The sequence below is a fragment of the Pleurodeles waltl genome, chromosome 8 (assembly GCF_031143425.1).
Source record: "Pleurodeles waltl isolate 20211129_DDA chromosome 8, aPleWal1.hap1.20221129, whole genome shotgun sequence".
In the NCBI taxonomy this organism is placed as follows: Eukaryota; Metazoa; Chordata; class Amphibia; order Caudata; family Salamandridae; genus Pleurodeles; species Pleurodeles waltl.
Window position 1 is genome coordinate 1,524,632,910 of NC_090447.1, and position 21,347 is coordinate 1,524,654,256.

The 21,347-nt window shown below is 42.7% G+C and overlaps 1 protein-coding gene and 1 pseudogene across 3 annotated transcripts in view; both read right to left on the reverse strand.

Annotated features, from left to right (window-relative positions):
• Window positions 1–21,347, reverse strand: part of LOC138248900 (zinc finger protein 420-like) — a 461,504-nt gene that overhangs the window by 117,161 nt on the left and 322,996 nt on the right. The window lies entirely within an intron of this gene.
• On the reverse strand, window positions 9,736–11,607 carry LOC138248909 (oocyte zinc finger protein XlCOF6-like; annotated as a pseudogene).

The following is a 21,347-nucleotide window of genomic DNA, read 5'->3' on the forward strand; positions in this document are numbered from 1 at the left end:
GATAGCAAATGGGACTCTCCAGTGGTTTAGCTTTGAACAGACTAACATAAGTCCATACACAGTACAATGAGGAGATTTTTCTTGATATAAGCAAACTGGGATAGTATTTTATTGTATACATTTAATGTAACATGACTATAGCGATACAAAATATTTAAAGACAATTCTATTTTAGATAACATAGCAACTGGAATAGCGTTATGAAACAAAGGATGGCGATGCCTAGATTACTAAATTTAGGGAATTCAGAGGTAGGTAGAAAAAACTTAAGTAAAGAAGTGAATGATTAAAACCTCATTACCGTGATGTATAGCAGACAAGTAAAAAAAATCTAGGATCTATATATTTTTTTGCACTAATTTGTTATGATGAAGTTTAACAGAGATTTAACCATAAAGAGGTCTATTTTGAATGTTTAATAATTCATCATACAATAAGAAACTAGTTTTGTGGCTCTAATAATTGGAGATTGTTGTTAAAAGATTTTCTATTGGAGACAGTTAAAACTGAACATAGGGAAAAATGATTAGTTAGATCTTCAAGATTAATTGCGGTAGATGTTAAAGCAGTATTTTGAAACCAAAGAGGAACTCTGTCATTCAATAAAGGTGGTGTGGTAATACTAAAATTTAGATACTCTCAAATCAGCATTGTTAGTGTCATGTTGGAGTTTCAAATAACTTTCTTACTGAGGAGTCCAAATAAGTTGGATAGTTTTTACTTCAACCTTTTATAAAAGGTTAACAGGACATAAAGAGGCAACATAGGTAGTACATATAATATCTGGGGTACACCCTCACATTTTAATTGACTAAATGTCCCCCACTAAGATAGATTAAGAAAGATCAGTTTCCTATTTTAACTTCTGAATAACACTTTCATGTTTAAGTTCCTAAGTATGCTGTAAATTATTTGCCAAAGGGATACCGAGATATTTCAGTTTATATGTACATCAGACTCTATTATATTGTTAAATCAAATTTGATGTGCAGCATTCAGTTATAGAAACAATGCTATCCTATTTACATTAAGGGTATAACCTGAAACTACTAAGTAATTTTCAATTCGTCCTGTATTATCAGGATTAATATACCTGGATCAGAAATAAATAACGGATCATCATCCACACATGCTGAGGTCTTAACAGTAGTGTTGCCAAGTCTAATACCTTTATTATGCAAACAGTTCCAAATAAGGTTAAATAGAAGTTCAATAGCCAATAGGAGGTAGAAATATGACCATTAAATAAGAATTTAGCTGTAGGAGAAATATAATGCGCTCTGATCATGTTATTAAAAGGCTGACAAAATGACACAGCACTATACCATGAAATAAAAATATCGATGTTATCAACTGTTTTTTACCTGCATCTACTGCAAGTAGGCCTGATGGTGGGTCCGTACTAGATACAGATGAACTGTTATGAAAAAACAGTCTGATGTTATGCACAGATAATATTTGTTTTCATAAACCAACGTGACCAGTGTGAATTAGCTGACCAGGTACGTTAGATATTCAAGCAACAAGAAATTTGGCATGGGTTTTACAATCCTGATTAACCATATTAGTCTGTAATTGGAAACAATTGTGGGATCTTTATTTGTCTTATGAAAAACTACAATCAAGACTTCAGAAAAGCCGCACATTGTGGAAAATCTGCGAAACGTGTAAGAAGATAGGATTCTAATTATGCAGTGAAGGTTTTATAGAACTCAGCAGGATCTGGGCCAGGACATTTTTCAGAATTAAGTGAAGCAATGGCAGCCAGCATTTTGAAGTGGGAAATGAGGACATCTAAAGAACCTTTTTTTGTCTTGAGTAATGACATGACAACAAAAATTCCTCAATTATTTTAGAGTCAAACACATCAGGTTTGTAATATTATTTAGAATATTATTTTGGAAATTCAGCTAAAATATTCTCGAAAGATATCAACCCCTGTCCGAAATTGGAGTAAATAGCAGGTGTTGGAAGTTTATCATGTTCATTATGCAAACAATGAGCAATAAGTTTCCCAGATCTATTGGCTTGAAAAAGTTTGCTTTATTGTTTGATATTTATATACCAGTACGTTTGCCAAGCACTGAGTTATATTTGTATCTTAATTTTTGTAGTAGTGTTTAATATGTATACTATTTGAGGAGATAAATAATCTTTCTTATTTAGGAGACTCCTTTCATAAATTACTTATTTATGAGCGGAAAAGCTTGTTATCATTAACCACAATAGAGATAATTAAACCTCTATTATAAGGCTTGAACATATCCAACCTAGGTACATTAGCGGTAATATGGTCTGCATCAATGGTAAAAAAAAGTGTTTAAAATAATGTATTAATTTGTGTTTGCATTCATCTTTGAGAGGAATTTGAACATTCATTTTCAGCTGGGTTTATGGAGCTAGAGTCGGTCTATTTTAATTAAAATATATCATGGCATGGTCTTAAATATCAATTGCATGTATCTTGGGACAGAAGATTGATTGGCCTAAACTACAAAATGCCATTAGAGAAACTCACAACTTAAAAAGATAAAGCAACAAATCAGAAAGTTGAAGCGGACCTGGCTCAAAACAAACAACAGTCAAGACAAACTGCAGCTACACAAACTTAACAGAATTTACAAATCATCAATCAAAAAAAGCTAAAAAAAAAAAAAAGGTACTACTCAGACAGAATTCAAAATGCTAAATCTACAACCAAGGAATTTTATAAATTTCTCAATGAATTTCGAAAAACCTACATGCATGGAAGGAAGTCATCCCACTACTCAAGATCTCACAAACAAACTGGCAACTCATTACACAACCAAGGCAGACACATTGGCCTCCTGTTTAAAACAGAAGAAAACAATCAAGCACCAACCCCTTTCCTCAAATACCCTCTAAGAATAAACCAACCCAGCCTCTACAGTCCTTCCAACAAATATCCCAAGGTGAATTTATGGATTTGGTCAAAGCAAGCAGGCCTTCTGGTTGCCCTTCTGACCCTTGTCTACCACAAATCCTCAAGAACATTCTTTTAGCTACTTCTGCTGCCACACCTGTAAGAAGAATTATCAACAACTCTTTAACTACAGGAACTTTTCCTGTAGACCTGTAAAAGGCATACATACGACCGTTATTAAAGAAAAACAAATCTAGACTCCCAGGACCCCAACAACTACAGACCAATCACAACTGGACCTTTCCTGGGCAAACTGATAGAAAGAGCAGCATTTGCCCAGATGTCACAATTCATTGAAAACAATTCTATACTCTCAGACTTCCAAACTGGATTCCGCCCAGGAAGAGGCACTGAATCAGCACTCACAGCAATCTGGGATGATCTTAAAAACACAGTTGACCGCAATGGAGTTGCTGCACTACTTCTCTTGGACTTCTCGGCTGCCTTTGATACGGTTGACCATGACACCCTAATTCAAAGACGCCACGAAGCCGGCATACAAGGGACTGCTCTTGACAGGATTACATCCTATCTTCAAAAAAGATCTTATATCATCTATTCGCCCCCCTTGTCATCCAAACCCTACCTCACAAAAGCAGGGGTCCCCCAAGGATCAATCGTCTCACCTTTGCTTTTCAACATCTACATGATATCATTACCAGAACTGATCAATTATTTTTATCTCACATGCTACAACTATGCAGATGACACACAAATACTACTTAAATTAGAATGACCCAAAAATATTGAAAACTCAGAAATCTTCAGTTGCTTCAGAGCCGTTGATCAGTGGATGACCTGGAGCCATCTCAAACTAAATATCTCCAAAACAGAAATATACATAAGTGGTGACTGGAAAAGTTATGACCCACTGTGCGCCTGGCCTGATGATCTCGGACGACCTCCTCAATTATCCAAGGAAGTTAAAAACCTTGGAATCACCATGGACTCCAAGTTAACTATGAATGCCCAAGACGACAAATTAGCACGAACAAGCTTCATCACCTTGAAGACTGTACGACGCATCTTCCCACACCTCGGATTCCCACACAAAGTGCAAGCTACCATCTCGCTTCTACTATCCAAACTGGATTATGCCAATAGCCTCTACCATGGATCATCTCCATCTGTTATGAAAAAACTACAACGTATCCAGAATTCCGCAGCCAGGCTACTACTACATATAAAGCCGCAAGCCAACATCTCCCCTGCCTTGAGAGCACTACACTGGTTACCCGTTGCCAGAAGATGCACTTTCAAGCTGCTTTGTATCACCCACAAAGGTATACATGGAACAGAACTGCTTTTTATCAGAAACAAAATAACCAAATACATTCAACAAAGAAACCTCCGCTCAAGATTGGTATCCCACCTTAGAACACCACCATACAAGAAAAAGACTACATGTGGTACATCCTTCTCCGTTCAAGCAGCCAAACTATGGAATTCATTACCCCCAACTATAAGAGCCACAAATAACTTTCTTGTCTTCAGAAAACTACTCAAGAGTTGGTTCTTTCCTTCATAACCACCATATTCAAACAACTATGGACTGCATATGCCTATGTTGACAAATATTTTTTTCTGATTATGTGTATATTCTAGCTATGCATAGTTCTTTAGAAAATATGTATCGCTACTATGTCATAACAATAAACTACACACACACTCTTTATACCTGTTTAAGTATATTTACTCATGGTTTTAAATATGTATGTGCATATGTGTGTGTGTGTGTGTGTGTGTATGTATATATATATATATATATATATATATATATATATATATATATATATATATATATATGTGTGTGTGTGTTGTTCTGTGCTTGGCATGTTTGTGGGTCATTGCATGGCTCCTGGGTGGGTTGTTATACTAGATATCTATGAATCCCTGCTCTCATCTTATATCAAACTTATCTACCCATCACCATATGGCATATCTATCAATCTATCCTCCATTCCCACTCTGACTCAATCCCAAATCCATTCTACTACTTTCATCTCCTAAATAACTCTGCCTAAGCTCTTCCCTCCGCTTCCATATCTAACTCACCAAACCTCACTTTACTACCATGACCTCCCAAACAACCCTACTAAATTCGCCCTCATTTATCTCACCCTGCTATTATGATCTCCCTAACCCCTTCCACAGACTCTTCCCTCCTCCATCCTCCTTTACTCATCCCAAGCCTAAATCCTATTACCATATACTCCCAATTAACACTTCTGGATTCCTCCCTCCTCCATCCCTCCATGACTCCAGTCAATCTAACTAACAAACTCTCATATCCGCGGCTCAAATTAACTCATAATAATACTAAAACTGTACTCATATTTCCCTATACTAATCCATCACTAATTCTTGTTGGGTTCCGGAGTAGCGTGCTACTCGACGAAAAGCAATTTGATGCCTCGTCAGGGGTAGTAAGCGCTATATAAATACTATTACAGTACAATTAGATAAGTAATCCTGGAATATTATGAGTGAGGGTTTGATAAAAAAGGTCAATTCTTTACTAGTGGGAAAATGAAGTCACCAAATATATCTAGTCATTTTGTGTTTTTGAGAAACATTCAAGAAGGTTTAAACTTAGACAGAGAAAGTCTATTCAATACCGGTCTGTTCCAAAAATAAAGTTTTGCCGTATAATTAAAGAAACAATGACAAGCTTAACAATTTCAGAATAGCTGTCTAAAAAAGTGGTTCATCGGTCGTAGAACCATAATTTTTTTTTTATTAAATGCAAAACTATTTTAGCAATCTGTAATTTAACTTACATAAACCTACCATCAGCATTGGAATGTTTATGAAAAATTTGAAGAGGATGTCTTTTAGAGATAGGAAGGGTCACACCATTTTTTCCTTTTATCACCGGAGAAGAAACAAAGGGGGTCATTACGACTCCCGCCGGACACGGTGACCGCGCGCCTGGCGGGAGCCGCCAAAATACCGTACCGCGGTCGCAAGACCGTGGCGGGTATTTTGAGTTTTCCCCTGGGCTGGCGGGCGGCCTTTCTAAAGGCCGCCCGCCAGCCCAGGGGAAAACGACCTTCCCACCATGAAGCCGACTCGTAATCGAGCCGGCGGAGTGGGAAGGTGCGACAGGTGCTACTGCACCCGTCGCGTATTTCACTGTCTGCTATGCAGACAGTGAAATACAAGCGGGCCCTCTTACGGGGGCCCCTGCAGTGCCCATGCCATTGGCATGGGCACTGCAGGGGCCCCCAGGGGCCCGCGACACCCCCTACCGCCATCCTGTTCCTGGCGGGCGAACCGCCAGGAACAGGATGGCGGTAGGGGGTGTCAGAATCCCCAAGGCGGCGCAGCATGCTGCGCCGCCTTGGAGGATTCTGACGGGCAGTGGAAAACCGGCGGGAGACCGCCGGTTTTCCTGCACTGACCGCGGCCAAAGCGCCGCGGTCAGAATGCCCTAAGGGGCACCGCCAGGCTGTCGGCGGTGCTCCCGCCAACCGCGAGCCTGGCGGTCACAGACCGCCAGGCTCGTAATGAGGGCCAAAATCTCCAAACTAACCTTAAACCATGGAGGATAAAATCTTTTCACATCCATGTTCCGAATCATACAATTATAGGCATTATGCCTAGAAAGATACTCATTAATCTTTTTAGGCTTCATTGGATGTCTGATGCCTCTGACATTTAATGAAATAATGTAAGGTTGATAATTTAAAGTCATAAAAAACTGAAAGGAGGAGAAAGAATCAGAGAACAAAAGGATGAATGAGATGAAAAGTATTGATAAAAATAGAAATAAAAGTATCGTAGGACTCATAAAAACAAATAATACATACAACACAGAGTAAACAAACATTAATAATGGCATGCCCAACAGTAGTGAAGCTCAGCAGGGCAAGCATAAGATGGATAGGTGATGCGACACAGGAACCAGCCACAAATGATAGATGTATGACTGAGGACCCAGCAGTATGAATCAAATAAACTACAAATCTACTATATCTTGTTTCCTTATATTGATAGGATGATGTTGATCAAGCATCTTAATCATGTCTGTGGCATTACTGAAGGATTTTGTTGATACATATTTAAGATTTGCATGGATGAAGGTCAAACAAGCCATATTTACACCCTAATTCTAGAGTCTAGGCCAAAGGGTTGTAAATTGCTTGCTAATGGTTACCATTACATTTCCAAAGTCTTGGTTAATATATAGATTTTAATACCATCCATCATTTGAGAAAGAATTTCCTAGATAATTTTCCTTATCATGGTGATGACGATGTACTTTGTAAATAAGTTGTTGAGGCTTAGACTGGTTTGCCTTCCTAGGTGGCGGAGGAGACTTTTTAACTTCAAATCTTTTTGCAAAGCTAAGGTTTAACAGTTTGGATTGGAGTATTTTCACATAAGCAGGACAGGCACTCAACGGACACTGAAAGGTTAAAAATCTGGAGTTTATAGTCTTTTGCAAATTTCAGGGTCAAGAGGTTGTTTGGTAGTTAGAGAACTTTTTTAAACAAGACAAGATAATTGATTAATTTTAATTTGATTGTTTTTTATTCTAATTTCATTGTCAGAGACTATCATGGAGAGGGCATCAATATCCCTCTAAATATGTAATGTCTAGGCTAATGACATCTTTATTACTGCAAAATGCCTGGATTTCCTCCACAATTTTATTTAGTGAGGATTCTTCTGTCTCAACTACTTTAGATTTAAGTGGTGGATATGAAGGTGTTTGTTCTCTTTTATTTGAGTTATTCTGCACAAATTTAGATTATTGAGAGAAATTTAAAATCAAACTTCTGCAAACGTAATACGGTGTAGGATCAATGAATCGTAGAAAAAAAAGAAATCAATAAAAGATCATTATTCTTGAAATTTAATAAAGTAATATTACTGTTGGCAAAAGCAGCAAGGAGACATGAAAAAAAATCTGTATTTTGACAGACCTTTGTGCTCCCATTGAAACATAGAAGGAGACGGCCTAGTCAAAGCCATGTTCTTTCCTTACAAGGTTGCTGCCTCCAGAACAGACGTTTGAGATTGAAGGGAACACATTATTGGTGCAGCTAACCCATGGAAAACGCACCACACATCAATTAAGAAAAGCCAGAAATACTCTCAGCTTAAGCAAGACACGCACCTTCATTCCTGCAGACCAGGAGAACGGCTTAAGTTGTCCTCTCTTTGTTTGAAGAGTTTGTCTTCTGGCGGGTGAGTATCAGCTCACCGTGCTGCGTTTATCCTGGTCAAGTGCATGCTCTGACTCCCTAAAAATAAGCTAAATTCCTGTCTCCATTCCATGCAGGTTTGGTACAGTCCAGTATGTTCAACCCATGAAGTACTGCTTCACCCAGAGTTTATCAGACATAAAAACAATGCTTTTAGGTTTCCAAGACCCTTCTTGTGCCCGAGTGTGCACTACAGATTGAGTGTTATGAAAGTGAAAATTGCTGTTTCAAAAAGAAAAAATGTATACAAATGAAATCCTTTTACCAGAATTGCCCAAAAAAGCAAAAAAAATAAAAAAACATAACAGTATCTATACCAGAGGTCTTCAAACTGGGGGTGGGTCCCCTTAGGTGGGCCTCAAGTGATCTGGGGGGTTGGAGGGTGCTAGACTCTGGCCAAAAGAAGCATTATACAGATAACAGGCCTTGTTTTAAGCAGAAGCATGTTATTGCATTTTTAAGAAGGTAACAGTACCTAACTGCAATGTTTAAATAGGTCTGGACATATTTAAACATTGCCATCTTTATAAAATAATTGTGAAAAATCATGAGGGGGGACCAATGATTTTTATTTTTCAACTGGGGGGCGCAGCTTTAAAAAGTTTGGAGACCACTGAGTTATACTAAAGGGAAATCTGTTCACAAAGCAGAAAACAATGTAAACTGGGTGGCTGTTTACAGATATGACAAATATTAGCAACAGTAAGTGAAATCAAACATATTAAAACAATTACAAAAATACACAGACAATTGTGTCTATTAAAAAAGCAATAGTGGCACACCATGAGGCCAAACAGATGAATCAATATCATGTGAATGTCAATTAAAACAAGATAACAAAGATTATAAATTTAAATTTACCTGGAATTAAACATTTACATAATTCATGAAGGCAACCTCCATCTGCGGGTGTGTGGATGGGAGGGAAAAGGTGCCCCATGGTCAACAATGTTAAAGGTTACTAAGATGTTGAGCAATAGGAGCAAAGAGATCTCTCTCTTTCTAGTATGCATAAGGCATCTTCAACCGTGGGCGGGTGGTATCAAAGTGTTCTATTATTTTTCCAAGGCTAGGGAGGGCACCAATAAAAAACTTAGTTGACATTAGTGAGATCCAGAAATGGTTTCTTACGAAGTCTTCCACTTTTGCATGCTGAAAAGTGACAAACTCTTTCCACATTTACTGCAGCTGAAATTATATTCTTGGATGTGTTTGTATTAGCTAATAGCAACTTATAAATTGATGACCGACTGAAACTCACCCCATATTTGATCTAGGTGTATGGGTTTTCCACTGTGCGTATTTGCTTATAGAGAGGTAGATGTCAAACAATGGAAGCTCTTCTCACATCCATTATAGGAGAATGGTATTTCCCCTTTTGTGTGTTCACTAATTGACAATAAATTATGGAATCTCTTCCCCAATTGATTACATGTCGGGATTGCAGGCGGGGTCTTCAACAATTTATGAATGGCTGAAACACATCCTATATATTTTATCTTGTGTGCTTCCTGTTGGCATTTATAATATGAGGATATGTTGACACATTTACGAGATGCATGCATATGTTGTTAAATCTTTAAGGCAAATGAACAAAAAAAGTTATTTCTACATTTACTGCATGTGCAAAGGAATTCCTGTGTTTGTTGATGGCTCTTTAGATGTGCTGATTTACTAAAGCTCTTCCCACATTCGCTGCAGGTGTATGATTTTTTGTGTGTATTCGCTGGTGGTTCTTAAGGTTTCCTGACAGACCAAAGTTCTGTCCACATTCACTGCAAGAGTATGGTTTTTCTCCTGTGTGTTTCCGCTGATGGGTCTTTAGGTTTCCTGACAGACAAAAGCGCTTTCCAAATTTCACTGCAAGAGTATGGTTTTTCTCCTGTGTGTTTTCGCTGATGGATCTTTAGTTTTGATAACTCACTAAAGCTGTTGCTACATTCACTACAAGGATATGGTTTTTCCCCTGTGTGTATTCGTAAATGGTATTTCAAGCTTGTTGGGAAAGGAAACCTCTTTCCACATTCGCTGCATGTATATGGTTTTTCCTTTGTGTGTGTTCTATGATGGAGCACTAGGGTTCCACTTCGAGCGAAGCTTTTTCCACATTCACAGCATGTAAATGGTTTTTCCCCTGTGTGCGTTCGCTGCTGTTTCTTTAGACTAGATATCTCAGTAAAGCACTTTCCACATTCAGTGCAGGTGTGTGGTTTTTTGGACCTTTAGGTTTCCTGACAGACGAAAGTTCTTCCCACATTCACTGCAAGAGTATGGTTTTTCTCCGGTGTGTTTTCGCTGATGGACCTTTAGTTTTGATAAATCAGTAAAGCTACTGCTACATTCACTACAAGAATATGGTTTTTCCCCTGTGTGTGTTCGCAGGTGGCATCTCAGGCCTGCGGAGAAAGGAAACCTCTTTCCACATTCACTGCATGTGCATGGTTTTTCATGTGTGTGTGTTCTCTGATGAAGCATCAGGGTTCCTTTTTGAGTAAAACTCCTCCCACATTCACTGCATGTGAATGGCTTTTCCCCTGTGTGTGTTCGCTGATGTTTCTTTAGATTAGGTAACTGAGTAAAGCACTTTCCACATTCACTGCACATGTATGGTTTTTCCCCTGTGTGTGTTCGCTGATGAACCTTTAGGTTTGCTGCTTTGATATAGCTTTTTCCACACTCACTGCAAATGTATGGTTTTTCTCCCGTGTGTTTTAGCAGATGGGTCTTTAGTGACAATAAATAAGTAAATTCTTTTCCACATTCATTACAGCAGTAAGGCTTTTCTGCGGTGTGGGTTCGCTGATGGAGCTTAAGTTTCCCTGAGAAAGCAAAGCTCTTTCCACATTCACAGCAGGTGTATGGTTTTTCTCCTGTGTGTGTTCGCACATGGCTCTTTAGTGTAGATGAACAGATAACGTTTTTTCCACACTCATTACACCTGTATGGCTTTTCTCCTGTGTGTGTTCGAAGATGAATATTTAGATGTCCTGAGAGAGTAAAGTGCTTGCCACATTCACTGCACGTGTTTGCTTTTTCTCTTGTATGTGTTTGATATTTGCCTTGTAGAGATGATGGCACATTTAAACTCATCTTACATAAATATGCTTTCTATTGAGTTATTGCTGATGGCAATTTGGGGATGATGAGAAATTAAAGGGTCACACAAGCACAGCACCTGTATGTTTTTCTTCAGTTTTTGTTTGTGAGTGAACACTTAGTTGTGATTGTTGATGAACACTCTTGACACATTCACTGTCTCTTTATGGATTTTTCCCTATGCATGCTTGATGGTGCTGCTTTAGTATTGGGGAGAAACCAAAGCTATTCTTAAGTTTGTTGTGTGCATGCTTCTTCTCTCAGGTTTACCGTCAAAGGGTCAGTTATATTTTGGCATCAATCCTGTTAATGCGTTTCCCCACAGACCATTGCGGTTGCTGAAAACTAACTTTATTTTAACATTCACTTCATATGTGTACTATTAGCAATGTATTCTTTTCTGTTTTTAATAATAATGTTGAATAGTTATTGGATTGCTTGCAAAGAGGTTGTGTCTTTAACCTGATTAAAAAAAAAAAAGTAAAGTGTATGAGCAGAGAATACAATTCACAGCTTATATTCTGTATCTTCAATTTCAGGTAATATTTATGAAACATACAAAGAAGAAGCCTTGTTACTAAGTCTTTATATTCTAGGATAGTGTGCTGCAGTGTAGATAGCCGCACACTCCTTTTGTTGAACCTTCAGATGTCCAGTTTACGATTCATATTTTATACCCCTATGACCTTTTTCTACAAATTGTAGAGTCCATCCAAAAGACAGTTTATAACGGTCTAACACCACAGTATGTTTGTTAGCATGTTAGTAAGTGGAACACTGTTGTGCCTATCTAATGCTTATCTCAGACGATGGGTAGTATCTGGCATTTTTTAATACTGTGTGCACTGTACCAGTGTAGTCGTCGTGTTATTTTTTTCGACGTTTTGAGTCAGGCAGCATGAGTGTCCTCAGCCTCTTGAAGCCACCGGATTGCACTTGATGTTTCTTGCAGGATTTGTCTTTTCATGTATGTGATTCTTGCTGTGCTTTCTATTTGTAATTACCGTTTGCCGTCATTTCAGGATCTTCTTGAATATCTTACAGCTTTCAAGTATCAACACATTTTCTTCATTACTCTCAATCTTGTGCCCACGTATCTGCTCTCTGTGGATGCAAAAATATTTGTAATCTCTAAATGTACAAGCAACATATAGAACACTATGTGGAAGGCATCATAACTACTTATCTTGTAATACGTTCTACACTATAGGCCTGATTTAAATGTTAGTGGACAGTGTTAGTACCGTTGCCATGGCAGAGTACCTTTCTCCTGCTATCGTGAGGGTACTCCGCCTGCCAAAATTAGAGATGCCTGGCGTTCCAGCAGACATCTCTTGCATTTGAAGGAACCACCATCATGGCAGTTCCTGTAAATTAATTGAAAGTGTGCCTTTGCCGTACCATCAACATGAAGGCATCACATACTTTGAATTTGAATTTTATTTTCAAAAATGGCATGTTCTCCCACGGCATGGGGTGGGGGGGGTCATTAAAAAGTTTCAACTTTTACAGAACATCATGTTTTAGGTGGCTGTTTGTACTCTAAACTGGGAAAGCACAAGGCCAAATCTCTAACAGCCCTTTCTTTGTTGGGCTTTGACAGGGGTATATAGGCAGAAGGGACTCAGTCTCCGCTGTATACAAACTGAAGGGCCGCCTGCCAGTAAATCAGGTAGGCGGACCTCCAGTTTGTCAGAAATGACGTATTCTTTCTGCCAGTATATAAATCAGGCCCTATGTGTTTAATAAAATCTAAAAATAAAAAAAAAATGTAAAAAAATCTAACGTTTGATTTACTCTAGGCCTCTGGTAATTATTCTAGGCAGCAATTCAAATCATTGTTTTTAGCTCACTGTGCCACTAAAGACAAAAACATTAGTATGCAAAACAGCCTTTATCCTGCTTCAAAAGTTAACAGTCCAGTATAAAAAAAAAAAATGTCCACGTTCCTCTTGATAGGAACAAAAGCCACCACATAATAGTTTTGACAGGGAGGAGCCAAAATGGCGGCCGAGAAGGACGCCTAATCGTGAGCTCTTTCTCAGGCTCACCGATAAAATCCTAAGGGCGCTCCCAGAGCGGCACTCGGCACCCGCGGGAGCGGTGACTGGGCTTAGGGGGCCGGCCCACAACGGAGGACCCGGACCGGCACCGCATGCGGTAACGCGGCTACACAGATTGGGCGGTGGCCGCATGGAGCCCGGAGGACTCAGGGAGGCTGTGGTGGCTGCGACGGAGCGGGCGCGGTCTGAGGCCCCGCCCGCGAAGGACGGGAGCGCGGTGAGTGAGCGGCTGCGGAGGGGGGGCTCCCATTCAGGGGGGATAGGCCTTGGCTTGGGCCCTCTCCCCACCCTTCCCCCCTCCCTTCTACCGGGGCCGAGAGGAAGCGCCACCGCGACTCCGGTGCCCCGGTTTCTGGGCATGCTGCCCCGGCCTCTGCTGCACGGCGGGTCCCCAGCTGAGGTCTGGGGGCTGCGCCCAACGCCCTCCAACTGAGGGCCAGCAACAAAGGAGCAGTTTCGGCCCGAACGCGGGCGAAGTCGCGCGGCGCTGCATCAGTGACTGTGCACCCGGGCGCAGTGTGACATCAAGGATATCTAGAAACTGGAGCAGTGGCTCCCTGCCCAGCACCAATTGAGAATTTCTTCCCCCTCCTGGTGGGGCCGGCGACGGGGGCACGGCGCCTGAGGGGGATCCGGTGGGGGGAGTGAGGAAGCAGACCCCCTCCCCCACTCCAGCCGGAGGCCATATCGGCACACAGAAGATACACAGGGGGCCACACAAGTGGGGATGCCTCAGGCCGCCATATGCCCTACAGTTAATTGCCTGTGACATGCGCCACCGCTGCCTGGCCTGCCCGGAGTGAACATAAGAGGTCTCGAGCGCACCAAGTTGAAGAGCCACACACGGTGGGGCGAGGGTACACCATTAGTGTAACCTGCCGCCTAAATAATATTTAATAATGCCGCGCAGCACCTCGGAAGTTGCCCAACAGTAAAGCAAAATGGCTGGGAAATCCAAATCAGTGAAAAGTCAAGATCGAAAGACACATGGACCAGCACCTAGCGACCAACAGCTAATACCAACCTTACAGTCACTGGAAAGCACACTCCAAGCCCACTCCTCACAATTCGAAAAAGTGCTACAGGCGATCATGGACACTAAATCCTCATTGCAAAATAGAATAGACACAGTATCACAAGACTTGAACCTACTTAGAGTGGACCATCGCAAACTATTGGATAGTGAAATCAGCGGAAGAGGTCTTGAGTGAGCTGACCCCCACGGCTTCGGATAATCAAAAACAAATTCAAAGCCTGGATGCAGAGGTGAAGATATTATGGAGACGGGCGGAGGAGGCAGAAGGCAGATCCCGCCGCAACAACGTATGCTTTCTAGGATTCCCTGAAAAATCACTGAAGCAAAGCTCGGAAATATTGCTAGAACAATGGCTAATCAAAGAAGTACTAAATGGGGCCCGGGCCAATCACCAAGACCGCTGATAGCCAGATTCCTAAATTACAAAGACCGCGATGCAATACTGCAGCACTTACGCAACAAAGGCCCATTCAGATATGAGAACTCAGTTGTTAACGCTTACCCAGACTTCACTCAGGAGGTACAGAGACAACGTAATTCCTACACCAAAATTAAACAACGGTTACGTGAGCATGATATTAAGTATGCCCTACTGTTTCCTGCTAAATTAAGAGTGATATCAGATGATCGCACTCACGTGTTTACTTCCCCAGAGGATGCCTGGACGTGGCTCCACGCCAAAGGGCTCGCACGGTCCCAGGAGGGCACGGACGAGGGTGAGGAATGGCTAATCTCCTCCTCGCGGAAGCGCACCAAGAAACAAACTAAGGGACAACCCACTGAAAAACAGGCAGCAGAGGAAAGGGCGAAAGTTCTGAAAGAAACTCCCCTGCTATCACAGAACTCCTTCGAGGCTCTCCGGACGCTCCCCGAGGACAGCTTGGAATCAGACTTGGCTAGCTCGGATTCTACATTAACAGACGTGCTAAAGGGCCCGAAGCTCACTCCCAGGTCTGCGGATGCACTCTGACTGTAAGCAGCTCCTCCATCTGAACTGATTGTTAAACTTGAAGGACGGCATAGGACACCTGTGTGTGCAATTAAACGTCGGAGGATGTTACCTCTGCCGTTGAGTACCTTTTGAACACATTTTCTTCTCTCCACTAGGCGCACTACTTGAAGTTGCAGAATATGCGAGTGGGGGGGGGCAACCACCCCGGGAGTGCCCAATTGAATTTGCAGACCAGGTCTGCGGAAGGATGTGAGCCCTGTAAAAGAGCCACACCTGGTTGGTAAAATAGCTCCCCCACAGATATCCACATGGACACAGGTTTGTTTACACACCTGCGGGTTGTGTAGTTTATCACAAGTATATAGTTGAGTTAGGGAACCAGTTAGAGTGGGAGGGGGGGAAATAGTTAACTTGTACACTATAGGTCTATTCAAAACACAGAAAACACTGCTGAGGCCGATAGGCTTAACTATAAACTCGGCAGGGCCGGGAGGTGCCTGGAAGGGCTTAGCAAATTGGAGTGTGTCACACGCAGTTTCACCGCACACTAGCACATGGCTCAAAATGCAAACCACACCATACATCAATATGAAATAGTCACTTGGAATGTGAGGGGCCTGGGGGCACCGAGCAAAAGGTCCCGGGTATATGCACGCCTCAGGCGCCAGGGCACACACATTGCCATCTTACCGGAGACTCACCTTCTGGACCCTGATTTACAGGAGTTGCGTGGTAAGTGGGGAGGACAGATCATAGGCACATCAATCTCGGCCTTTGCTAGAGGAGTTTTGATATGGATAGCTGGAGGCGTCTCATATCTCCAAACTTCGCACAGGATAGACCAATGGGGCAGATACGTGGCAGTGGAAGGTCAGTTAGACGGCAGACAGTTATCGCTGATTGGGATATACGCCCCTAATAGCGCGACAGCTGAATTCCTGGGTACACTCACTCCGGCATTATTGGTAAACCCTTAAGCTCCGGCCATATGGGGCGGCGATTTCAATAGCACACCGAATGCAGTATTAGACAGGTCAAACACCCTCTCGAAAGCGACAGTAAATAGAAACGCCAGATGCCCACTGCAGGCATGGGCTGGCAACATGATACTCCATGACGTATGGCGCTTGAAATACCCACAACAGAGGGAATACTCATTTTACTCAATACCACACAAAGTACATACCAGAATAGACATAATATGGGAAACCCAGGACATATGTACAATGGTCAATAGGACAGAATACTTAGCCAAGACACTATCGGATCACTCACTGCTTAAAATAACACTGAATTGGGGTAGGAAGCGCCCAGCGATCCCCACGTGGAGACTACAGGTGGAAGCTCTCCATGATCAGGCATTCACAGAAGCACTGAACACAGCACTGAGACAGTACTGGGAAATAAATGACAAATCTACAAACCTAAGAGCGGTAGAGTGGGATGCACACAAGGTAGTGGTCCGGAGCCACTGCATCTCAACCTCTTGGGGAGTGAGACACACTCTACACGCAGAGGTCAGCAAATTGGAAAAGAAATTGAGAGTTATAGAAATTGCAGTAGCGCGAAATGAAACACCCTACACGGCGCTAAAAGAAGCGCGCACAGAGTACGCCGAAGCCGATACCAGACTCTGCCGACATGACCACAAATACCATTTAATGCGACTACAAACGGAAGGAGATAGATCTGGCAGGTTGTTGGCGTGGCTCCTACGCGAGGACCGGCAGCGGTCTCCCATTGGGGCTATAGGGACAGGCGCAGGCACAATGGCTACCACGCAGGAAGAGATAAACGACACGTTCAGGGAATACTACACGACCCAACAACTTGAGTCCTTCTTGGTGGGCTCACCGCTGGCGCAGCTCTCACACGCAGATAGGGAGACACTGGAGGCTCCTTGGACGCTGGGGGAATTAAACTTAGCTTTGGCACAAATGCCCAGAAACAAAACACCAGGCACAGATGGCCTCCCGCTAGAATACTACTCCACTTATTCGGCACGCTTAAAGCCTTATTTGCTGAAAGTGTTCGAGGAGGCATGGGCCAACAAGATATTACCTCCAACACAGAGAGAGGCAATGATAGTGGTTCTTCCTAAACAAGGGCGCGATCCCACGGACGTTAAATCCTACAGTCCACTCTTGCTTCTACACCTAGATTGTAAAATATTAGGTAAAATATTGGCTAACAGGATAGCCCCCTTCATGCACACCCTGATACATGAAGACCAAAACGGATTCATCCCAAAACGTAACACCTTTCTAAATATCCGGAGGTTGCTGAGCGTAATGGGAGACACTCTCCCGAACGCATATGATGAAATAGTGCTCTCACTAGACATCGAGAAGGCATTTGACACACTAGAGTGGGATTTCTTATTCGCCACCATGCAGCGAATGGGAATCGTCCCTAACTATATACGCTGGGTACAGACATTATACACCAAACCACAAGCCAGGGTGAAGATGGGAGGGGTCATATCAGACAGCTTCCCGATCACTAGGGGCACAAGGCAGTGCTACCCTCTTCCCCCCTGTTGTTCGCCATAGCAATGGAACCATTAGCCACGCGAATACGTGCAATGAAGGACAGGTGGGGAATAATTAGAAATGGGCTATATCAAGCTAAATCACTATATGCAGACAACGCCTTAATATATGTACAGAAAGGAAGTGAGGTGCTGCCCTCAGTAATATCACTGCTGTCCGAGTACGGAGGGATATCGGGCCTAGTGGTAAACTGGGAAAAATTGTGCATGTTCCCACTAACTAGATGGCCCATGCCCAAACAAGAAAACGCCCCAGTGGGACGCCTGAAATGGTGCTTCGAAACATTTAAATAATTAGGGGTCCACATATATTATAAAACAGAAGGTCTCAGGGATGGCAATTTGGGGCGAGCACTAGCTTCCATGAAGGGGTTGCTGCGTTTCTGGAATAAACTACCACTATCACCACTGGGTAAGGTGGCTGTAGCGAATATGCGGATACTGCCCAGGCTGCTATATTACTTTGCGGCCCTGCCACTCAGTGTCCCTAGGAGCTTTTTCCACGATCTGAATGCGGTCTTACTGCAGCTCATATGGGGAGGGGGTAGGACGCGGGTTGCACTCTCCAAGTTGCAGCATCCAATTGGCGCAGGTGATCTGGGCGCTCCCAACTTTGAACTTTACTATGCTGCTGCACAGCTACAGTGGATACTGAACTGGATCCATAGGCCCGAGTCGGCAGAGTCCGCTTGGCTGTCGGCTCAACTTCAGGGGGCTTCTCTGCTCACATGGCTAACAAATAAAAAAACAAAAAGCGCGATTGATAACCCATTAATGGCAGTGGCACATTAATGCTGGGGGAGGTACGTTCAAAAAGGATACAGGGACCTCCCCTACTCGCCGCTCATCCCACTGGAACGGCTCCCTGACTGGGCCGAGGCTGGGTCGCACTCGCCAGCGGTCTGGTCGGAAGCGGGCATACAATCAGTGGGAGACTGCTTTGAGGAAGGAAAACGAATGTCATTTGAATCTATACAAGCCCTCACAGCAGTGAACCCGGGACAATTTTTAGCTTACCACGCCATATGACACTCAATTAAAAAAACATGGCGGACGGAGATCAACAGCCAGAGATCTCTCCCACACTACATCATATGCTGAATTACGACACCCAAACAAAAGCAGTGTCGAATCTATACAAACTCTTGAGTAAGTTCCCTGAACCCAATTTGGGAAGGGCAAGTGATAGGTGAAACACTGTCCTACCGGATCCGATTTCACAAGAAGACTGGTCGAAAGCCCTATACCACACCCGCGGGGTGTCGAGAAATCCCAGATTCTGTTACACACAGTTCAACTACACATATCAAACATACTTAGCGCCAGCCAGGATTAAACGAATGTTCCCTGGGTCGGACCCGGCTTCCCCTAGATATAATGCCCCAATGGCACACTTATACCACATGGTCTGGGACTGCCCTCGGGTACAAAAGGAATGGAATGGTGTGGTAAAAGAAATCACAGAAATGACGGGACTCGCACTGGAAGTGGACCCCAAGTCTTGCCTGTTACGGCTTAGGACAAAGGAAAAAAAACATAAACACCTACATAAGTTTGCACACCTGGCCTATGTGATGTACAAAAGATTGATAGCCATGAACTTAAAAAAGCACCCAATGCGCCCGATCTGAAAGCTTGGCACACCCTCACACTGCGTTGGTCGCGCACATAACACCAGGTACTAAGGAAACTAGCGCAGGAGGGTCAACAACACACAGGTTGTGAAGCATGGGAAATGCTAGTAGCCAAACTAGAGGCAAAAAATGATGAGAAACCACCATGAACTGCGGAAGAACACAAACACCCAGACAACACCCGCCTACCTACAACACTGCCACGCAGCCATCCGTGACACAACACACCAGTCGTGGGCACATCCAATTTCACGCCCAACGCCCTATACCCGCTGATACCCATATTAGCCACCAAGTGAAGGGCACCTACACAGAACTCACATACATACACATCTCCAACACACGCCATTAATATTCTAATAGAACGGCACCCCCGGCCACTACTAACAAGCAGACCCCAGGAGGGAAGAGGGGCCAACTTACACCAAAATACAAGACTTATCTGTCAGAAGCAGCAGATAAAAATACTGGATGATATAACTGGACCTAAATGTGTAAATTTTGTTTTTGTTGTTTGAATGTAAAGGTTTCACTAGATCAACCAAATCCTGTTAATGTGATCATAAAATCATGGTACAGAGATCTGTTTTGCAAATTTCAATAAAAATATTTAAAAATAAAAATAATAGTTTTGACATTGTTCGGCATGGTCAGTGAGTTACAGCTTACGTCTTAGGGCACAACAAGGCAATTATTGAATACATTTACACTTCATCATGTTTAAAGATTAACACTACAATGAAACCAAAACACAACATGAGTGTTTGAACAATAGAAAAAAAAACAATCATTCTTTAAACAAAATCCAAAACATAGAAGGAAAGGAGAACTGGGTAGCAATTCAATGGTGTACATACATTATCTGGCAAATAGTGGCCCAGCAATGCCTAGATCCTCCCAAGGCTCAGCCTGAGGGGTTGCCACATTTGAGTGAAGTTAATGTGACATGGAGAATAAAGTGTGGATGCAAACAGGTTGTATGTTTGAAAATGGTGAATTTATTAACTTCAGGTGGGCACACTAACAGTTTGTATTCAGGGAGAAGTAGTACTTTGTGTTTGCATTAGAAACGACAGTTAGGTCGGCAGGTTCACATTTCAGTCACAACACTCCAGTCTTGAACAAACTGCTGACAATCATTGAGATGACCATGAGACTTCAACGTTATGCAGGTGATGATGAGATTAGACAGGCAGCAACAAATGCTGCCAGGCCCATTCAAGGGACAGGAAGCTCTGTGGGGCTAATGGATATGTTACAATGGAGTAACCTGTCCGCCTCGTTCTAAACCAGGCCCACAGTCTCTACCAGTTAAGGGGTTACAGAAAGTAAGTAACTTGGGTCATCTGAGAGAGACTACTAGCAGCAGGTTCCTTATGTTAGAATAGATACCCAAGCAATACCTTCCATTGCGGTGGGTCTGAGGACAAATTTCAAACCAGGAAGTCTTGCATGACCGAATCGGCAAAATGCCCATCCCTACGGACCTTGCAGGCCAGGCAGCAGTGTTAGGTGAACATGAGCAGAGACGCCCATGTGCTGCCTGGCAGATATCCAGGGCTGGAACTCTGCATGCTAACGCAGTGGTCGCAGCTTTAGCTCCGATGGAATGAGCTCTCAAGCCTTCAAGAGATTGCTTCTTGACCAGTGCGTGGCAGATTTTAATGCAGAGCACAGCCCATCTGGAGATGGTCCACCTGTGTACAACCCAACCTTTCTCTACACCAACATATCCCATGAAGAGTTGGTTGCCCACCCATGCCTTCTGGTCAAGATAGAACGACAATACTCTTTTTGGGTCCAGGCGGTGACCACTCCTCTTCTTTAGAGTGAGGTGGAGGAGGGTAAAAGTAGGCAG